Source organism: Cupressus sempervirens, chromosome 2 (assembly GCF_028749045.1).
Source record: "Cupressus sempervirens isolate cs-2001-9-10 chromosome 2, ASM2874904v1, whole genome shotgun sequence".
NCBI classification, from domain to species: Eukaryota; Viridiplantae; Streptophyta; class Pinopsida; order Cupressales; family Cupressaceae; genus Cupressus; species Cupressus sempervirens.
The window spans coordinates 752,572,717-752,596,245 of record NC_143119.1 but is presented as its reverse complement, the minus strand read 5'-3'; positions in this window follow the sequence as shown (position 1 = coordinate 752,596,245).

The following is a 23,529-nucleotide window of genomic DNA, read 5'->3' as shown; positions in this document are numbered from 1 at the left end:
CTCTTGTCTCCATATTATTGCATCTTTGGTTGTGAGTTGGTACGGGTGGTGTGGCCCTTCATCAGTGGTATCAGAGCAGGAGTTCCTGAGTGTGCGGATAGATCGCCGAACGTGAGGCAGTTTGCACTAGGACCTTGAGTTGGTTGAAGTTTGTCAAGAAGTTCTTGATTGTGTAAACAGATCGCCGACTGTGAGGCAGTTTGCACAAGGTTCTTGTGTTGCATGAGATTTGTCTTCTAAAGACTTGATTATGGAGAAGAGAAAGAAGAAGATGACTTTTATGATTGGATGGATTCTGAGGATTCCTCGACTTGAGAAATTTAGAGCAAGAAATCAACAATCATTGCTAGTTGATTTGCAAAAGCAAGTGAATGAATTAGAAGCTGAGTTGCGGAAACAAAGAGCATGTCACCAGAAAAGAGATGTTGATAATTCCTTGGATGTGGAAAAGAAAGATGATCCAGTGGAAGAGCAAGCGGATGAAGAGGAAATTATTTGTGAACCTAAAGTTGAAGAAGATGAAAGAGAAGAGTAAGAGCATAAAGATGACAAGATTTATGAACCTGAAGTAGATCAAGATGATTTGAAGATTGCAGCAATGGAGGAGAAGTATAGTGCCTTAGTTGGAGATCAAGCAAGTGGAGTAGTTACATGCATTGTTGATGACATAAAAGAGGCAAGCAAAGATGAAGATGTCAATGAGGTAAATTATTATGAATCATGGGATGTTGTCTTTGATATGAGTTTAAAAGATATTGATGATGGTTTGCATGAGAATCTTGTTAGTTATGTGTGGTATGCAAGGAAAGATTGGTATGGTGTTGTTGGGTTTATTACAGGTGTAATTAGTTCAATAAGATTGGATGAGGATGAGAGTTATACTTGGATAGAGTTCATTGCGAAGGAGTATTTTCAGCAGCAAACAGTTGTTCCAACTAGGTGTTGGAAAAGAAGAAAGAAGGAAATATATCGGCATCGGATACTTGTTCCAGCTATGTGTTGGAGGAAAAGAAAAAAAAACTTTCAACAGTGGCTACTTCATTTTGTGAATCCATATTCACAAAATTTTTCCTACCATGGGAGTCGGATGCAGGAGCATCATGCATCAGCAAAAAAAAAAAAAAAAAAAAATGTGGAAGATTTGTATGTTGGTTTTCTTGTCCCTATTGAGGTAGAAGCTTGTGGTGAAGATGAAGATGGTTCTATATCTTTCTTTTGACATCAAAGTGTGGGACACACTTTTCTATCTACCAGGGGAGTCTGATGCAGGAGCATCTTGCATGGAAAAATTAAATTATTAGAAAAAAAAAAAAAAGAGAGAGAAAAAAAGAGAGGGAAAAAAAAAAAAGGAAAAAAAAAAAAAAAAATTGTGGAGGAGAGAGAAAGTGACGAAAATTAGAGGAGAAATAATAAAAAAATAAAAAGGAGAAAAGTAAGGAAAAGGAGATTTCTATTTTCGAGGTACATAGGTGGCGTAAAAAGAAAAATAATAAAAATAGTTGTCATTCCATTAATCGAGGTGTATAGGTGGCAATTTAGAAGTTTGTGGAAAGATCCTTAAATCATGTATTTAATATATTGGGTGCTTAGTTGTATTTGGGTGGGAATTTAATATTTATTTAAAGGTAGTTGTATTTACCTTTTATCCCACATTGGTTGTGTTTGTAATGTCTTGGGTTAGAAGTGCCTATTTAAGAAAGGCCTATTATCATTTGTAATCAAGTTCAAGGAATGGAAGCTCTTCTAAAGGAAGTTGGAGAAATAGAAGCTCTTCAAGTGTAAGCTCTTCTAGTTGGAAGTTCTTAGTGAGGAATCTCTCTTATATTGTAAGAATTTGGAGTCCTTTCATTTGGAGAATATTTTAATGAATTTCAAGTATTACTGGAAGTTTTATGAAGCATTTTGTCATCTCTCTTGTCTCCATATTATTGCATTTTTGGTTGTGAATTGGTACGGGTGGTGTGGCCCGTCATCATAGGCCATCTCCAAATATTGGTAAAATGCTTCTTCCAATTTTCAGGGGTAAGATTTATATTCCAAGAAGAGTTAAGGTGCTCAAAGATAGATTCATCTTGGGCAAGGAAGGAGTACACATTCTTAACTATGATATTATGAAAGCTAGTATTGAGAATAATCCTGAGGGTGCAACATATCATGGGTAGATTCTATAAATTTAGGGCATCTTTGATAAAAGTGTAGGTTGTCCACTGGGTAGGGGATGCCAAACTTAATCCTTAATTAGACTACCATTATCAATAACATCACTAAATTGAGTAATCCATTTCCTTATCCATTTCTAAGCTAAATAGTCTTGGAGTAAAAACTAAAGGATCTACTACCATAGAGAACACACACCTATACTAAAGAGTCTTTGTATCTAAAAACTATCTTGTAAATTTCCATCTCTTCTATAGGAATTTAATTATAGTGGAGCCTTCAACTCTCCAATTGACTTTCAAGGAGAGGAGATCAAGGGTATTGAACCATGCTAATCTTTATTTCTATGAGGGGAGTCTCTAGGGAGATTGTGTCTAATCAATACTTTCTACTGGTCATCCTCAATGGTAGTCTTGGCAATCTATTCGGCAACCAAAAAAATACATTAAAATTTTGGGTCTTTCAAACCTAGTCCTCCAACTTCCTTTGCCTTAGTGCACCAACTCCACTTGATTGCATGCTCGATCTTACTGTTAATATATGATAATGATAGGTAATTCCTAATAGATTTTTGGAGAGCCTCAATTTGATAAAAAGTGAACATCCAAGTAGAAGAGAAGTAGATAGAGTATGAGGAAATAATTTTTTGGAAAACTTGAGTCCCGCCTGCTAGAGATAGATGCTTAAAATCCCATTTATTTAACTTCTAATTCTTGATCCTGATCCTCTCCCACATATCTTTAAGATTGGGATTGCTAGAAAATAGAATCCTTAGATATTTGACAATATGGTTTGGGTCTCCCAATTGGATAATAAATCTACTACACCAACTTGGGGCATCTTCCTCCCAACCTAGTATACATAAATTTGAAATAAAGATCTTACTACTAGAGGAATCACAAAAATAAATAAAAAGGAGGTCTAAATTAATGGTGTTAGATCCTACAAATTCTTGAGGTCCATTAAAAAAGAGTGCCTTCATGCACCTACCATTTTAGTCTTGACTTCCAATTCATTTTTAAGGAATCTCTAATGGTGACGAGGTTGTTACAAGCTAGAGTTGTCATTGCATCAAAAGATCAAACTATTAATGCCTAATGCAACCACTATACTTATGAAACATAGGAGGCGATTAAGCCATGTCACAAATTCTTAAGGGGAAGGCTGGCAATTAGTCCAACGATTCCCCCCTCAGTATTACCCTAGGAGATTCAAACTTGTGACCAAGCTCTAATGCCACTTGTTACAAGCTAGAGTTGTCATTGCACCAAAAGCTTGACCTAGTAATGCCTAATACAATCACTATAATTATAGAACATAGGATATGGTTAAGCCATTTCTATTGGAATTCTATAGAATAACTAAGAGGGGGTAAATCAGTTATTCAAGGTTTAGATGTACAAATAAAACTTTTCTGAGTTAGTGAACCCATAAAAAATTTATCATCATGCATGAATCCATAAGATTATGCAATCACTTAAAATTTATAGCATACTGACAAATCAATTTGTAGAAATGTAAAAATAAAACATAATAGATTCAATAACACATTTGACACAATGATTTACACCAGTAACATGCTACTCTTTCTCACTCTTTTGAAGTGATGCCCTATGAAAGGCCAACCCTATTAAAGGTTACAATGCACTCTGCTAAATGTGACCTAGTTAACAAATTTCAATCACCCTATTATGAGTGAGCCTTGTTAGAGGACTTTAGATCATTCACTTAAAATGTCACCTGATTAGATGATTGATAAATGACTATTAGGTCAACCTTAATCCAAAGGATTTACCTTAGACTAATACAATTATTAGAGAGTAACAATAAGGCTTAATCTAATAATAACTTACAACTCTATTTGTAGATTATAGATCTCTATTTCAGTCCTATATTTTGCTTGGCTTTCACACACTTCATCTCTAATAGCTTGTTCACCCTTCAAGAATCCATACCCTTAAGCCTTCTTTCTCATCATGTCAATACAAACTCTTCACTTAGGTCTCTACATAAAACAATACCTTAGACTCCTTATCTTCCTTAGGTTCTTGCACATGACGACCCTTGCTTCTGACCAGCCATCCTTAGAAATAGAGAATTAAGATATTTTTTCATTCATTCTCCATCATCCAATTTAAGGTTAGGTTAGATTAGGTAGGATTCAATGAATCTACCCCTCATTCCATTTCATTTCTAGAAACTTCTCCTTCAGTTCTCTTTGAATTTGCCTCAAAATAGTTTACCAAGAATTTTTTTCCATTAGCTCATCAATCTTATCTTCCACTTGATTCACACAATCTAAGAAAACAAACTTTTTAGCTCAGATCCATCAAATTCATGATCTTTCTAATAATGTTAACACTCAACATTAACTTGCATCTAATACTCAGCACATACTACATTGCTCGACATCCTTTCTAAGATCACTGGGCACAAACCAAAGTTTATTGGTGCTCAACATCAACTAAATTTTACTTGGCATCAATTGTTTTACTCAGCATATACTAAAATAGACTTTTACTTGGATCCAACTAATTTTCTCTTAGCTTGAACTAACTCTGCTTGGCACCTACTATCCATTCGGTCAAGCTTGGCAGACAAACTTTGTTTAACTTGTTCTTTTGAACTTTTTTAGTGTTAGGGTAAACTTTAAGAAACCCCCCTCCAGGAAAAAGATATAAAATATTGGTGAATCTTTTATTATTTTGAAAAAAAAAAACTTTCTATTGGCGAATCTCTAAATTTTTTAATTTTAAATATTATTCATATTCAAATCTCAATAATAGTAGGAAGTTCATTAATCACCATGGAATACTACAAATCAAAGTTGTCATTACGTTATATTTTAAATCAATAGTGAAAACTAAATATTGGTGATATATCTATAAAGTAACTACTAATTATGATAATTATTGGTGAATTAATTTTTATTTATCCAAAAAATATAATATTTATGTGAATCAAATGCAATCATGTATCTAATATTGTGGCAAATATTTGAGTTTACATTTTTTAATAAAATAAACTATTAAGAAATTTTAAATATTTTATAACTAATTTTTTTTAAAATGTGGCAATTTAGGTTGCATTAAATCTTAAAATATTAGCCAAATTACTAGCCAATTTTTTTTTTAAATAGTCAATTAGTGAATATTAGCCACTAAAAAATACCTTGCTTAGTGTGACCAACCTTTGCAACCTTAAGTAGATTATCAATGCACTATGATATCACTATCTTAGTTGATTCTTGTATTCCTTTACATATCATAACTTAACCTTTCCTTTGGGTGTTATTGTTACATCATTTGGTCAAATCATCTTCTTCAATCATATAAGTGATAGTAGTTAAATCCCATAAGAAGTTGTCTTACCAACAAATAGCAAGTTTGACATCAATGAAAAAATAATGATTGAAACATATTTATTATCCATGTATCAATATGTTTTCAACAACCTCCCTCTTTGGCATTGATGGAAAACCAAGCTGATCAACCAAGTTGACTCAGTTTAAATAGTAAGACCAACACAATAGCAAAAAGAAAATGATTCCTTGTATTGAAATTTCTTCCTCTATCATCAACATTCATTTTCTCAATAGGTTACAATTTTTTTGTTCTATTATGATCAAAAGATCATCAACTCATCCTCATGACTCCCTCCGAATTACTTCTTATCGCTCCCTTTACATTATCTTCCTCTTATTAGGTAGATGTAATCAGCAAATACACTTTCTTTCTCAAAAGTGAAAATTTCTCCCTCATACTATGTGTTAGGATTTCTCCCTTATCCTTTATATATCTCACTTCAGTTATATCTCCCTCTTTGAGAACAATGTCAAAGACTTGTCATCTTAATATACAAATATGAACTTCTTCAGTTTCTCCCTTTGTATGCAAATATGAACTTTAGTTTTTCCCTTTGTCACCTTGCTTGTGACTGATTTGTAGTTTCAGCTCTTTGATTACTTTAAGCAGCTTCTATACGAAGATCCACTACATCAATGTGTAACATATGTCAATCAACTTATTTGATGCAAGGCACTTCTTTTGTTTCTTAGATAGCCTATCACCCCTAGTTTACCTCTTAGATACTCATGAGCATCCTTAGGTAATGCTTGTGTGAAGATATCAACAATTTTCTCTTTTGTGTTAACATATTCCATCTTCACCTCTTTATCTTGAACTAATTCTCTTAAGTAATGATACTTGATTGAAATGTACTTAGTCTTTGTGTGCATCACAAGATTCTTTGATACATTTATAGCACTTGTATTAAAGAATAAAGTATCACTAGTTTAGTAATCTCTTATTTCATACCTTTGAATAGTTGTTTGATCCATATAATGTTTTTATATTTTACAACAATAAAAACATATTCAGCTTCACTAGAAGATTGTGAAATTTAATTGTGTTTCTTGCTAGTCCATGTAACCAACCTCTTGCCTAAGAAAAATGCTCCTCCACTAGTGCTCTTTCTGTCATCAATATTTCCAGCCCAATTAGCATCAGTAGAGGCTCTTAATTCAAATTTCTTATGTTTCTTGTAGTCTCTTTCTGTCATCAATATTTCCAGCCCAATTAGCATCAGTAGAGGCTCTTAATTCAAATTTCTTATGTTTCTTGTAGTATAGACCATATTCCTTAGTTCCTTTCAAATATCTCATTATTCTCTTTATAGGCATCAAATGATTCTCCTTGGGATTAGCAGAGAATCTTACAACTATCCTTACTGATAGAGCAATATCAGGTTTGCTATGTACTACATATTATAATTTTCCAATCATAGACCTATATAATGTTTGATTCACCTCAACTGAATCATCATTCTTTGATAATTTATGTCCTTTCACCATAGGTGTACTTAACGTCTTGGAATCCTTCAATACAAAAGTTTTCAATATCTCCTTTATATACTTTGACTGAGTGATGTAAATACCATATTTTATTTGGTGTACTTGCAACCCCACAAAGAACTTGATCTGTCTAAACATAGACATCTCAAATTCTTGCTTCATTTCATTTTCAAAAGCCTTACATAAAGTATTTCAACCTCCAAATATGATATCATTAATAAAAATTTCAGATAACAAAATACTTTTTCATTTCTCTAACTTCAAGTATAGATTATTTTTATCAGCATTCCTATCAAATCTAATCCTCACAAGATAATTATGATGTCTCTCATACCATGCTCTTTGTGCTTGTTTAAAACCACATAAATTTTTGTGTAATCTACATACCATGTTTTTATTGTCAACATCAAATAATCCTACTAGCTATTCTATATAAATTTCTTCCTCTAATATACCATTCAGAAATACAGATTTAACATTCATTTGATAAACTTTGAAAATTTTGTATGTAGAATAAGCAAGCAGAGTTCTTACTCATTCCAATCTAGCAAGAGGGACAAATATTTCTCCATAGTCAATCCTTTCTTGTGCATATCCTTTATAGAGCAATCTTTCCTTGTTCCTTGTGACTTCACCATTTTCATCTAACCTATTTCTATATATCCACTTGGTGCCAGTCACATTTTTGTTGTCTAGTCTAGGAACTAGAATCCATGTTTTGTTTTCTCAATTAGTTCAATCTCTTCTTCCATGACTTTAATATAATCCACATCTTCTAAGGCATCTTTCACTATTTTGGGTTCCTTCATGCTCAACAAACATGTATCAATTCTCAATTTTTTCCTTTTCATTGGTCTAGCATCTTTATCTCTAATGATTTGTGTAATAGGATGATGTCTCTTGACATATTTAGATAGTCTTGGTTTAGCTATGGTTTCTTCATTTGGTATTTCAACTTCTAAGTCTTTATGTACATCTCTATCAAGTAGTTTAATATTTCTTTCATGTACACTATGTAGACACTTAAAATTGTCACAAATGTTATATTAATTAATTTAATATTTCCTATGACATTATAATTAATTAATTATATTTTGTCATATTCTTCTGCTTATTTAATTAAATAAGTTCATTTTCCTAATGTATTTAAATTTAATTTGAAGACAACACCTCTAATGTAATAAATTTATTTAATACATAGTGCTCCATAAATCTCCTTTTAAATAAATTTAATTTATTTAATCCCCTTCACTTTATTAATTGTTTTAATCCTATGATTAAGTCAAATCGTATTTAACTTAATCCTAATCCGATCCTAAAACCTAGTCTACACCCATCACTCTCATCCTCCTAAGCCTAACCACTACTTAATCTCATTTATTTACCTTAAATACCTTTTTAAACACCTTTTAGCTCCTAAGTGTTTGCTCACACATGTGTGAGAAGCTCTTGATCTAATAAACCTTCCACTTCATTTATGCCTCTTACACCTCTTACACCTTTGTCCCCCACTCCTTCCCCCAAGGTTTCTCACACATGTGTGAACACACCTTGAGCCTCTCAACCATAAAGGCTCTTTTTGACTTTTTCATGACTTTTCTTTTAGCCCATGTGTCTCCCTTGTGAAACTATGTGGATGCCACATATATGCCACCTCCCCAAGGCCTCTCTCAAACCTATAAATAGAGCCCTTGTCTCAAGTATTTTCCATCTCTTTCATTTTCATTGCTATCATGCTAATATAGTTCTAAAGCTTTTAGATATTTTCTTATGCATTATTACTAACCCCTTTGGTAGTTGTATACTTCTTTCATTATTTTTCATACTCATGGTAGTACTACATTCTTAGACTTTCTTATTATATCCATCTCCATTATCCATTGAGTGCTCTCAAGAATGGTTGCTTCCATAGCCATCTCTTGAAGCATTCTTCATCATTTAGTTTAGTTGCATATTCATTATTACATTTCATTACCTTGAAATTTAATAGTTATGTTTTGGGAGAGCACATCTACATCCCTCACACTTAAGCACACCAACAAGGCCTCTTATGGGTGCCCTTGTTGAGTTGCTTTGAGGTTGTGTAAGGACTCTAATTTGTTGTTTGCATAGTTTTTTTTTAAATTCAAGTAGAATTAGTATATTTTTAATCTTATGTCTATCTTGAATGCACATGCTACTAATGTTTTCTTGTTTACACGTGCTCCTAACAGGTTAGGTTTTTGCATATACATGTTGGCACCCCCAGTGGGAGTCACATCTCTATTCCACTTTCAAAAATTATCAAAAAACCATTGATTCACGATTGAATCCCATGCACTATCATCTCCATTAGGATGCAATTTCATCTATGAAGACGCTATATTGTTTACGCAGATCGAAGTCTCTATAGACCAATGTTTGTGCAGATTGGCATTTCTTCCCTTGTTACTTTTAAAATCAACCCAATCCTACATTAAATTCAAGTTTTGTCATCTCCACTTGAGTTTTAATCTCTAAAATATTTATTTTATCATCTCTGTAGATTTGACCACACTTTCATTTGTGTTTTGGGTGGCCATTAAAAAAATAGCTATTTAACTATACTATTGTCTACAATTTTCACTTAGTTTTGTCGTCTCTGATCCCTAGACTATCGTCTGTGTTGTGTGCCAAAAAAAGTTTGTATTGTCAATGCTTTGTCATCTTCATATTCAAGAGTCTCTAAGTTTTGGTGTCAGTGACCCTATTCTATCATCTGCAATTGACAACCTATTAATGAAAAGTTAACTGTACATCCTAGTAATCTATCATCTGTGTGTTTTGGCATCTACACAGTTCTATCATCTGCACTTGGTGTCTATCGTCTTTGCTTTTTGACAAATTGAATCAATTTTTTTTACACTTAACTCAATGATTGGTTGGTTGATAGATATTTCTAATTTCTTTTATTACAGTAGACAAGCTTTGGAAAAATCATTTTTAGTGATTTTGATCCTTTAAAAATTTGTAGTGATTTTAATCACTTAAAGGTTTGTAGTGATTTTGATCACTTGTAGGGTTAGATGGTGAATGAACTTGTATGAAATAATCATTTGTCTTTAGAATGTATGTTGCAAACTAATACTTAAAGACCAAACACACTCATGAATGCATTAAAGTAAAAACATTACACCCAATCTTGAGTATCTTAAAGAAATTTACACACATTTCATTGGAATAAATGATGCTAAAATGTACGCGTGAATGCCATTAATGAATGAACAAGTTTTTCATTGAAATGCATGTTTAGGCTAGTCAAACACAATTTTGAATACCTTAAAGAAATTGACATGCTTTCATTGGAATGAATGTTTGGATAGAAAATACACTCTTCAATGCCTAAGGTCAATGAAGCTTGCTATGAAATATTTGGATTTGGTACTTAAAATGAATTCACTCAATCTTGAATGACTTATAGGAATTAGTTTCATTTTTAGCAATTTCCTTATGTTCATGATCGATTTACTTTTGTTGACGAATCCTCGCTTTTCATTATGTTGAAGACATTGTCAAGTTGGAAAGAATAATGCATACTCAAACACAAGTGTCTTTAAGAGTATATTACAAAACTTAAAGCTCCATTGGAAAAGAACAAATGTCTTTTAACCCCAAGGCCACTTACATATTCTCTCCTCTCATGCCTTTGGCTGATCTTGAGTGCACAAGAAATAAGTGGTCTTGTTTATTTTTTTTAGGAGGCCTACTTGGGGATTTTATCACCCTTTGGGATGACCTCAACTCCAATGTTCTAGTGGAGTATAAGAATTGAGAGGTGAATCGAAAGAAACCTCTCTTGGAAGAAAAATTTTGTCACTCTTGGCTAAGCCCCAAAGAACTTTATACCTTTGGGAAGTGAAGGTAGAGATTTGGGTTACCATCTCCTCCTAGTTGTGTGGCACTATTTTCTTTTATTTGTAGATTTGGGTCTCACATACCTTGTATATATTGAGGACCCCCTTTAGATAATCTTTTTACATCCTAGTTGTAGCCTTATTAGGATTGTTGATGTGTTCAGTGTGCTTAATTGTTTAAATATCCAAAACCAATACCAAACATCAAACAAGTTAAAAATGAGTGAAATGGTGAGCTAAACTTTCAGTAAGTGAAATAGTTGTAAGTAGGTTCTCTTGACCTATGGTTATTTTTAGGAGTTCTCATATTTGGTCTACCATTTGGAAGTCATTAAGTCTTTTAGTCACAAGCTTATTTGTAAATTCTTTTGAAACTAGTTTTGTTTTGTTCCTGCCATGACTCACAAAGTCAAACCTAAGAAGGTGAAATTGTCCAAACCATTTGCCTACAAGGAAAGGAAAAACCTAGCACATGGTGATAAACAATTCTAATATTTTATCAAAGACATCAAGAAAGAAGAAGCTAAACAAGATCATTATGATAGAGTTAAATACAATACTAAAATTTGAAATCTTATTTAACTTAGTCCTAATCCTATCCTAAAACATAGTCTACACCCATCACTCTCATCCTCCTAAGCCTATCCACTACTTAATCCCACTTATTTACCTTAAACACCTTTTAGCTTCTAAGTGTTTGCTCACACATGTGTGAGAAACTCTTGATCCAATAAACCTTCTACTTCATTTATGTCTCTTACACCTCTTACACCTTTGTCCCCCACTCCTTCCCCCAAGGTTTTTCACACATGTGTGAGCACACCTTGAGCCTCTTAACCATAAAGGCTATTTTTGAATTTTGCATGGCTTGTTCTTTAGCCCATGTGTCTCCCTTGTGGCACCTATGTAGATGCAACATAGATGCCACCTCCCCAAGGCCTCTCTCAAACCTATAAATAGAGCCCTTGTCTCAAGCATTTTCCATCTCCCTCATTTGCATTTTTATCATGCTAGTATAGTTATAGAGCTTTTAGAGATTTTCTTATGCATTGTTACTAACCCCTTTGGTAGTTGTTTACTTCTTGCATTATTTTTCATACTCATGGTAGTATTGCATTCTTAGATTTTCTTATTACATCCATCTCAATTATCCATTAAGTGCTCTCAAGAATGGTTGCTTCCATAGCCATCTCTTGAAGAATTCTTCGCCATTTAGTTTAGTTGCATGTTCATTATTACATTTCATTACCTTGGGATTCAATGGTTGTGTTTTGGGAGAGCACATCTACATCCCTCACACTTAAGTACACCGACAAGGCCTCTTATGGGCACCCTTGTTGAGTTGCTTTTAGGTTGTGTGAGGACTTTAATTTGTTGGTTGTATAGTTTGTTTTAAAAATCTAGAATTAGTAGTTTTTCAATATTATTTGTATCTTGAATGCACATGCTACTATTTTTTTCTTATTTACATGCGCTCTCAATAGGATAGGTTTTTGCATATATACACTAATCTCAGAATCAGAATGTACCTCAACTTCATTTTGTAACTTAGCATCTAAATTTAGCTTGATTCCTAAATGCAACTTGACATTCATAGTATGTGACTTGGTAGTCACTGAAACTTGTTGTTGGTTTGTAACTTGATTTGCAACATTTTCTTTAGTAGGCATACCTTCATAAAAGTATACAAATGATTTGTATTCTTCTAGTTCCTTTATAGGTTCAACCTCATATACTTGTACATATTCATCAAATTTCATGTTTTCACTTTCCACAACTTTGTTAGTGTTAGTATTTAAACACTAATAAGCTTTACTTCTTATGGAATAACCTAGGAATATACCTTCTTCACTTTTACATCTAGTTTACCATTCTTGAAATCTTTGAGAATAAAGAATTTTCTTCCAAATACCATATAATATTTTACATTGGGTGAGTATCTATACCATAGTTCAACAATTCTTGACGTGTACACAATTCAAGGTATAGATAGCTTTACTTACAACTTTTCTCTAGTATTTCAAAGCAACATTTTTCTCCATTATGAGTGTCCTTGCACAGTTCATTACAGACCTATTCCTCCTTTCAGAAATTTCATTTTGTGTAGGGGTTCTAGGAGTAAATATTTTTCTTTTGGTTCGTTTCTCATTACAAAACATCTCAAACTCATTTGATGTAAATTCTCCTCCTTTTTCAGATCTCAAACATTTCAAATTTTTACTTGTTTCCTTCTCAACTCTTGCTAAGTACCACTTAAACATTTGGAAAGCATCAAATTTATGTTTCAAAAACATAACTGTCATCATTCTAGAATAATCATCAACAAGCAACATAATGTACTTATCTCTTTTGTAGTTTTGCATCAATTGGTCCACACAAGTTGGCATGAACAATCTCTAGTATTCTTTTAGAGGTATCAATTTTACTCTTAAAACTTGACTTTGTCATTTTGCCTACCATTGTTTGCACATTTTATTATCAGGCTTCTTCAACTTGGGTAAACCTCTAAATTTTCTCATGTTACTAATACTGACCAAGTTATCAAAATTAACATGACAACCTTTTTTACCATGGCCACACATCATCAAATTTTACAACTAGACAAGTAGCATCCTCTATATCAAGATAGAATAGATTAATCCTAGTTTGATCACACTTTCCAGTCAGTTTTCCATCACTATCATATATCTTAGCAATCTTATTTTCATACTCAACCTCAAATCCTAAATTATTTATTTGTGACACACTCAATAGATTATAGTTAAGTCCTTCAACATAATAAGCATTGTCACATAAAATATTTTCTATCAGTTTGATAGAACCTTTTCCTTTTATCAAATATGGCACATCCTTACCAAATATTACACTATTTCCATCATAAGAATTTAAGGTAATGAACTTACTTTTATCTCGAGTCATGTGATGTGAACACCCACTATCAATGATCCATCTATCATTCTTTTTAACACAAGACCCAAGTGCAATTGCCTCATCTTCATTAGATTTTTCCTTCACTTCATTGCAACATACACCACTTCATCATCATGCTCATCAGATTCTTCTCTTGTTTTTTTTTCAACAATGTAGCAAGACTTCTTGCCTTTGTCTTTGTAATATTTTCTATCTTCATCTCTTCTACTTTTGTACTTGTCACCACTTCTGTAGTTCTTCTTCTCTAGACATCTAGTAGCAATATGACCAACCTCATTGCAATTGAAACAAATGATAGGTAATTTACCTTTAAACTTTCCTCTACCTTTGTGAAATCTTTTTGCCAGTAGTGCTTCAAGTTGATCGACATCCTCCTCATCTATATCACTATCATTGGGCACATATTTTGTCTTTTTTTTCTTATTCTTCTCATCAAGTTCCTTCAATGATAGCTTAGCTTTGAAATTAGATTCAATATTTTTAGGTTTTTAATGATTGAAGTTAGATAGTTCAAAATTAATGATCCTACCTATTAGACCTTCAAGAGTTAGAATATTCCTTAGTATACATCTTAGTTCTTGAATAGTAGAAACTCTAATAGCATATATAGGTAGAAGTGTTCTTAAAGCTTTTATTAGTACAATATCATCATCTATTGTACCAATAGATCCTCTTATTTCATTAACAACATCTTTTATCCTTGAGCAATATTAAGTAATATTTTCACCTTCTTGCATTCTCATATCATCAAACTTATCTCTGAGACTCTTAGATTTGGCTCTTAGAATATTCTTGTCTCCTCTATAGATGGTGTGTAAAGTATCCCACATTTTCTTTGCACTATCAATACTTTTGATATCTTCAAACTCAGCATAGCTTAGGGTAGAGGCAATCTCTAACATTGCCTAATTGTGTTCTTTCTTCTTTTTTAGATCCTTAGTAGTTAGGGCTCCAGTAGGATCAATATGCTCAATAGTAATGGTAGATTATGCATGATCTCTAAGTCCTCCAAGGTGTAGCTTCTTCAAACTTTTCCATGCAGGAAAGTTATCTCTATTAAGCTTGGGTACTTATCTTTTTGACATCTTGAACTTTGTGTTTCTAGCACCTTTAAACTAGTCCTCTTAAGCCGAGAGGCTCTAATACTAATTGTTGGAATTCTTTAGAATAACTAAGGGGAGGGGGGTGGTGAATCAGTTATTCAAGGTCCAAATGTACAAATAATTTTTTTTTTCAACTTAGTGAACCCATAAAACATTCCTCATCATGCATGTATCCTTAAGATTATGCAATCACGTAAAATTTGTAGGTTACTGTCAAACCAATTTGTAGAAATCTAAACATGAAATATAATAGATTCAATAATATATCTAACATAGTAATTTACGTGGAAACCCAATTTGGAAAAAACCACTAGTAACATGATACTCTTTCTCACTCTTTTGAAGTGATGCCTTGTGAAAGGCCAATCCTATTAAAGGTTACAATGCAAACTGTTAAATGTGACCTAGTTAAAGAATTTCAATCACCCTATTAGGAGTGAGCCTTGTCAGAATATTTTAGAGTATTCACTTTGAATGTCACTTGGTTAAAGGATTTACAAATGACTATTAGGTCAACCTTAATCCAAAGGATTTACCCTTGACTGATACAATTATTATAGAGTAATAGTAAAGCTTGATCTAATAACAACTTACAACTCCATTTACATATTATAGATCTTTGTTTCTTTCCTCCATTCTTCTTGGCTTTTACACTCTTCAACTCTAATAGCTTGTTCACCCTTCAAGCATCCATACCATTAAGCCTTCTTGCTCATCATGCCAATGCAAACTCTTTACTTAAGTCTCTAAATGAAATAATAGTTTGGACTCCTTGTCTTCCTTAGGTTCTCACACATGACAACCTTTGCTTCTGACTAGCCATCCCTATAAAAGAGAATTAAGATATTTTTCCATTCATTCTCCATCATCCAATTTAGGGCTAGGTTAGATTAGGTAGGATTCAATGAATCTACGCCTCAATCCATTTTATTTATATAAACTTCTCCTTCAATCCTCTTTGAATTCACCTCAAAATGGTTTACCATGAATTATGTGCCACCAACTCATCAATCTTATCTTCCACTAGTTCACAAAATCCCAAAAAACAAACTTGTTGGATTATATCCATTGAATTCATGATCTTTCTAAAAATGTAGACACTTGGCATTAACTTTCTTTTGATGCTAGGCATATATTGCATTGCTCGACACCCTCTGTAAAATCACTTGACACAAACTTTACTAGTGCTCAACATTGACTAATATTTAGTCACCATCAACTATTTTACTTGACATACACTAAAATAAAATTTTACTTGTCTCCAACTAATTTTCTACTTCACTTGCACTAACTCTACTTGACACCTACTATCCATTCGGTTAAGCATGGCAGACAAACTTTTTTTAACTTGTTCTTTTGAACTAACTTAGTGTAACCAACCTTTGCAACCTTAAGTAGATTATCAATATAGTATGATATCATTGCCTTAGTTGATTTTTGTACTCATTAACATATCATAGCTCAATATTTCCTTTAGGTGGTATTGTTATATCATTTGAATAAATCCTCTTCATCAATCAAATAAGTGATAGTACTTAAACCCTATAAGTAGTTGTCTTACCAAAAAATAGAAGACTTCACATCAATGATGAAATAATGATTGAAAAACATGTATCATACTTGTATCAATTTATTTTCAACAATGTCATGAATCCCAAAGTGGGAGGTTGGTGGTTAGTCCAATAGAGGTAGCCAATGCATCCCACTATTTTAAAGAAGAAGCATAAAATATTACAATTTTATGTTTATACTAAATTGCGTTGCAAACTCAGTGACTCAACATGTCACTTGTTTGGACCAAATATTGGGAGAAACCTAACATAATAAAGGATGATGAGCTTTTAAGATACATTTAAAACACTGGTTTCACTCCACTTGACTTTCTTATATTTCCTTTGCATCACTCCTCATGATGGCAAATTGTGTTATCTCCTATCTCCAATTAGTGATTTACTAAGTCTGTTTGAAAAATATTCAAGAAACCCATTTCAAAAACCATGTAACTACAAAAGGAGATTGAAAATGATATTTAATGTTTTAGAAAATCAAGTTGGTGGAATCACCATCAAGCCAATTATACTAATTTTGTGGTCATGGATAAATTTCTATAAAGTATACTTTTAAAGATTTATGAATAAGAGATGTTTTATTAGACAATATAGATTTTTTGGAAGGAACTTTTACCTAAGGCTGATTTGAAATTGTTTCCATCTATAGAGATTTTGGCAAGTTGTACACCAATAATGTCTAATTCAGCACACTCAGAGTTAGATTCCAATTCTTTACTACCCCTTCATTCTAATAAATTTTCTTGTGTGAAATGATATACATGTAATTCAATGCACTCAGAGTGCACAAGGACCAAATCCTAAACTTCATTTGCAAAAAAATAGATACTCTTGACAAAGGGTTCCAATGACATAGATTTGAAGATGGCCAAGTAGGAATCTAGGAGTGGAGATTGCAAAGACATGGGAACAACACCCCTCATGGGAAGTGGGACTGAGAGGAAGAATTTCTCCCTGTTTTATTACTTAAAGGAAAAAATGGATATTTGGAGACTCTTTGTTTATAAAAATATTTTACAAAAATTATTATTTTTTTTTTCTTTTCCATTTGGATTGGCTTGGGCTTCCCTGGGTCTGTCTCAGTTTTCCCTAGGTACCTTGGGAAAAATACGAAGCCATGTTGGCCATTGACCGGATCTGATTAGTAGAGAGGGTTCCAAAAAGACCTAGAAACTTAAGTTATTTGTTTTAACAGACCTAATTCAATTAAATAGAAATAATATTCCAATTATTCTAAATACGTCACTATATCTGTCATAAAGCAAATATAACTTTATAGGCTCTATAGTCTTATCTTGTGAAGTAGGTTAGTGTTAGAATGGCTTGATGAGGTGTTTTAATTTTGCAATTAATGTCAGTCATGGAGGAATTACTTTGGTGATTTGCGTCATTATTGTTATGATTAGAATTATTCTTGTCTAATATTGTTTGAGATCTTGCCTATATTCTTGGTTGAGTTAAGCTCTCTTATGTGATTTATTTTTTTGGGTAAATCTATGTGAGGCTATGGATTGGATTGACTTAGCATGGTACAAACTAGGACTCCATTCCATTCATGAAATTTAAGAAAGGGTGGCAAATGCCTTGCATAATTGTTATGCACTGGTTGTGTTGCATGCCCATTGGTGTTGTCGGTGGTTCCAATAGAGAAATCCTTTCCAACAAAGAAAAAGTACTAGTAAAAATTGGCATTCCCAACAAAAACTATGGTCTAACTTATTACAGTCAGGGGATTTAGTTTAGACATAAAATATATCTTTATACTAACTATAACTATTTTTACTAATAAATATGGAGAGCATGAATCTACCTCAATTCAAAAAAATCATTTTCTTCAATAAATGATATTCGTTTAAGATTCTCCATTCCTAAGATAACTATATGACCTTGATCATCTTGTTAAGCTAGACATTTGATTTGATACAATGAATAAATTGGATAGTTTTAATCATCCTTTTCATAGCCAGGGATATACTTGGATTCATCTTTTGCATCAATTAGGCAGGAAGTTTGTGAATGAAAAACTTATTACTATTTTTTTAAGTTTATAATTTTTTTCTTTTTTCTAATATAATTCATTTGTAGCATTCTAATTGATGAGTTTTGATTTTTTGAAGTAAAAAAAAAATCTAGTCAAGTTTATGTCATCTAGCACAAAATTAAGTTGTTTTCTAAATTGTAAATTTTATATGGGCACTATCATACATATTGCACTCAACTTACCTAGAAGCCAATGCATCAAATAATTAATATTGTTATAAAGTTTTAGGGATAACTTTAGTGGTGAATGTTTGTCAAATGGCTAATGTCACTCATTGGGGACCCTCCATATGGTGAAAAAAATTGCACTTTAAGGGTGGCCATGTCGCCTACACTTTATGAAAATAAGGTCACATGCTTAGACCAATTGTCAATAATGGCACATAATCATTTTTATTTTGGTGATGGCTTTGCCAATAGAATTTAATTTTTCAATACACTAAATCAAATATCAACCAATTATGCTCTAGTATTTTTACCTTATTTTAACTTTTCTAAAGTTTATAAAATTTTATCAATTAAATATATTATTATAAATAATTTACCTCTATTCTAATTGGTTTAAAGCATTTGGTGTTATAGGATCCCTTTTTCCCGATGGTCCCTCATATTGCATTTTAATGAGCAAGTTTTTCGGAGTTGATTGATAAATACCGTTCAAATTTTTATATTATAAGACAAAAGTATCAACCAAAATGGCCCACTCTAAATGAAAAATATATAAAAATATGTAATCCTTTTTTTGGGTCAAATAATAGAATTTGAAGGTGGATACAAGTATATTAAGCTTACTTTTACATCTTGTCCAAAATTCCTTGCAATTCATTTATATAAATATGATACCCACTAGAACAAAGGATCTCAAAAATATTATAAATATAATGAGTGTAGAATAGAAGCAAAACCAATTTTGCAAAAAAAAAAAAATCAAAATTTCTAAATTGATAATATTTAATCAATAAATTAGCACTATCATTTTTTTATACTATTGAATTTTTTTTTTTAAAAAAATTAGTTAACAATCACCACTTTACCACACTAAACTATGTGTTCTACATTCTTGCTGAAGTTTTTTTTAGAATTTGATTTATTAAATTAATTTAGATTTCATTAATTTAATATTTCTTTTAATTATAACTATGATGATAAGTACATGCCACTATGTGGCACTTGTTCAATAACATATTCGCCACTATGTGACAAATCTTTAAGTTAGGTTATATGTTAAGTACATATACTTGACAGGACTTTACCATTTATTTAGAATCATTTATTTACTATTGATCTTTACTATTTTTTCTGTTTTGTTTGGATTGCTAGCTGCTGGACATAATTTGCGTGGGTGTTTTTGGAAATCTTCTGTAGTCAATTTTGGATTGGGGTTTTATTGTTTGCATGGCAGGGCCTGGGATTTCTTCTACGTTGGTGAGAACAGATGGTTCTTCTCCAACTATGCATGCAATGTGATCTGAATCATTTTATTCAGGGGAGAGCTCCAAGCTGAAAAATTTTAATGGTTGTTTTCCGTGTAGCCATGATCGCCTTGTTCTGGTTATTCCTCCAACGGCTGTAATGGAGGACATTGATTATTGGACCAAGCATGCTTTGATATGCAAATTTCTTGGAATCTAGATTTCCCTATCCGCTCTTGAGGCATGGATTCGCCACTCGTGGAAGGTGGAAGGCAATATGGAGATTATGTTGGCAGGGAATAGTTTTTTTTTTGTTGTATTCTCTTGCATGTCTGATCGTGATTGTGTTTTTAAAGGAGGCCCTTATTTCTACAACCATGTGGGGTTATTTGTCAAACCCTGGCATTCAGGTTTTAATTCTGCTGAGGATCTCCCTTCAATAGTGCCAGTTTGGGTTCACTTGCCTTGCCTTCCCTTGGAATTTTGGCATGAAGACATCCGTTGACAAATTGTTTCTTTGTTGGGGAAGCCAACTGCGATCACACATCAATCCCTTGATAAAAAGGTTATTTCTTATGCTAGAATTTGTGTTGAAATTAATTTGAATAACCCATTACCAGATTCTTTGGAAATTTGTTTGGGGGATTCTTCTTGGGTGTAGTAGTTAGATTATGAATCCCTCCCTTTTCGCTGCCAGATTTTTCATGAGTATGGTCATTTATAGTGTCAGTGCCCCCGTAACTTGAGTTTCAAAGGAGTGGATGGTTCTACAGCTGGCACTGCTGGTGGTCTGGTAGATACTACAGGGAAAGGACAGTCTCAAATGGCTAATACTACCAAGGGGATGAATCTGCAAGATGCTACAGGTAAGGGTAAGGCTAAAATGCAGGATAAGGATGGATTTACCCCTGTTCGCCCTCAAGCTAAGGGATGTGGTCAAAAGAGGCCTTTGAAAGAAATATTATCTGATTTAGGTTTTAACCGCTTTGAGGTGCTGGATAGTATGGTTCTAGAGGAGGGTATTCCTCCTCCTATCTCTTCTAATCTAGTTTACCCAGATGAGGGATCTGTTCCTAATGATGCTTGTGGGTCATCCCAAGTTGTAGTATATCAGAACTGTGAGGTCCCTATAGCTCCTGTGACAGAGGCTCTGGTGACTCCTGCAGTGTTGGAGGATAATGATGTTGTTTTGGCTAACTTGGTTAAGGATGTGCTACCATCAGGTAAGGGCAAGGGATCTCCTCTCCCCTTGGGGTTGATGCCTTGACCTTTTAAGCGGGTTTCTTTTACTCCCCCTCTAAGGAGTGGGCGCAAAATAGACCAAGAGAAGATTAAAATCATAAGAGATATATTGATTAAGTCTGGTTCAGTGAAACCTTTGGATTCTCATTTTCCCAATTCTACCCAATGATGATTTTTCTCTCATGGAATGTTAGGGGGTTGAATAGCATCCCTAGACAAAAGGCTATTCATAACTTGGTGGTCAATCATAGTCCTGATTTTTTTGTATCCAAGAGACTAAGATCTCTATGGAGTCTATGGTCCAACATGCCTCTAGTATTTGGTATCGTGGCCAATGCCAGTGTGTTGGGGCAATAGGCAGTGCTGGTGGTTTAGCTATATTTTGGGATCCTCAAAAAATTTCTCCCCTTGGCTGGATGTCTTCTCGCTCAGCTCTCTCTATGGTAGCTTCTGCTCTAGACTCAGGAGAGGTAATCATGGTTACTAATGTGTATGCTCCTATTGATCTTGCGGGAAAGGAGGAACTTTGGGAACATATTCAATATGTTAGAAATTGTCATCCTTATCATCCTTGGGTGTTAGCAGGGGACTTCAATTCAGTTTTAAGTTTGGAGGAGAAGCATGGTGGTTTGGCTAGATTGGGGCCTTCTTCTACTCTTCTTCAGAAACACATATCTCTTTTGCATCTCTCTGATGTTAAGCCTTCTAATGGTCTCTATACTTGGAATAATCGCAGGACTAGTGTTGCTGCTATCTTGGAACGTCTGGATAGATTTCTTGTTTCTTGCTTCTGGGTTAGCGACACCCTTACTATCTCTTTGAAAATCCTTGATTGGAGGGGTTTAGATCATTGGCCAATCAAATTTTTTGCTATAGGGGCTTGTGTTCCAAAGCATCCTCCTTTTAAGTTCCAATTGATGTGGCTTCGTGACTCCTCTCTTCATGATTTTGTTTTCTGTTGCTGGAAAGATGGTGCTTCTGCATATGGTACTGCAATGTTCTCATTCTCTAAAAGGCTTCAATATGTTAAAAGGAAGCTCAGGATATGGAATAGGCAATGCTTTGGGAACCTTCACTTTATGAAGAGGCTTGCTCAAGAAGATCTTGATGCCATCACAAGGGAGATTAGAGATCAAGGTTTCTCAGAGGATCTTGGCAAGGCTGAATCCCTTGCTTCTAGAGCTCTAGAAGAAAGGGAACTTTGAGAGGAAATTTTTTGGAAGCAAAAGGCTAGAGTTGATTGGCTCCAAGAAGGTGATCGAAACACTGCCTTTTTTCCATAAAACAGTGCAATCTTGTCGGAATCAGAGCACTATCTTGGTTAATTCTCAAGGTATCCAACTGAATTCCTTGCCAACTTTGTTCTAGGAGGCTTTTGGTACTTCTCTACCCTCTTCTCTGAGGACTCTCCCCTTGTTGATAATGAAGAAAATATTATTTTGTCCTATATTCCTTCCCTTATCACTCAGGAAATGAATGATTATCTCATGCATCCAATCTCTTTGGAAGAGTTGGAGGAGGTGGTCTTTGCCATGCCTAAGGGGAAGGCTCCTGGTCCTGATGGCTTTCCAGTTGAATTCTTTCGAGAATTTTGGGACATCATAATCATGATTTTTTGGAGGTGGTTAAGGAATCCTATGCTAGCAAGCAGATGCTTCGAGCTTTGAACTCTACATTCTTGACTCTTATTCCTAAGAGAGAGGGTGTAATCAATTGGAGTTTTTTAGACCAATTTCCTTATGTAATGTGGTTTACAAATTTATTACTAAGTTGATTGTTGAGAGAATGAAAAGGTGGCTTCCCATTATTATCTCAGAAGAACAAGGTGGTTTTATTGTTGGCAGACAAATTTTGGATGGGGTGGTTATTGCTACTGAGGCTATCCACTCTATGGCTACTTCAAGGGAGAGAGCAATGTTTGTTAAGCTGGATATGGCTAAGGCCTACGATAGAGTTAAATGGAGCTTCCTAAGGAGTATTCTTCTTTCTTTTGGATTTAGCTCTGACTGGGTGAGTTGGACTATGAATTGTGTTACTTTTGCCTCTTTTTCTGTTCTTATTAACGGTCAACCTTCTCAACTATTTGGTCCTTCTAGAGGCCTCCGCTAGGGTGACCCTCTCTCCCCATATCTATTCATCATCATGGTTGAAGGCTTGGGCAGATTCATTAAGCATCAGGTGTCCCAGAATTCTATTCAAGGCTGGCGGTGGGGTAATGGCTTACCTTCTCTTTCCCATCTTCAATTTGTTAATGATTTTTCTCTTGCGGGTCTTGCTAGGATCCAGGAAGCTGAAGCCTTTCGACATGCTTTGGATGTTTATTTGGCAGCTTCAGGCCATAAAGTTAATGAG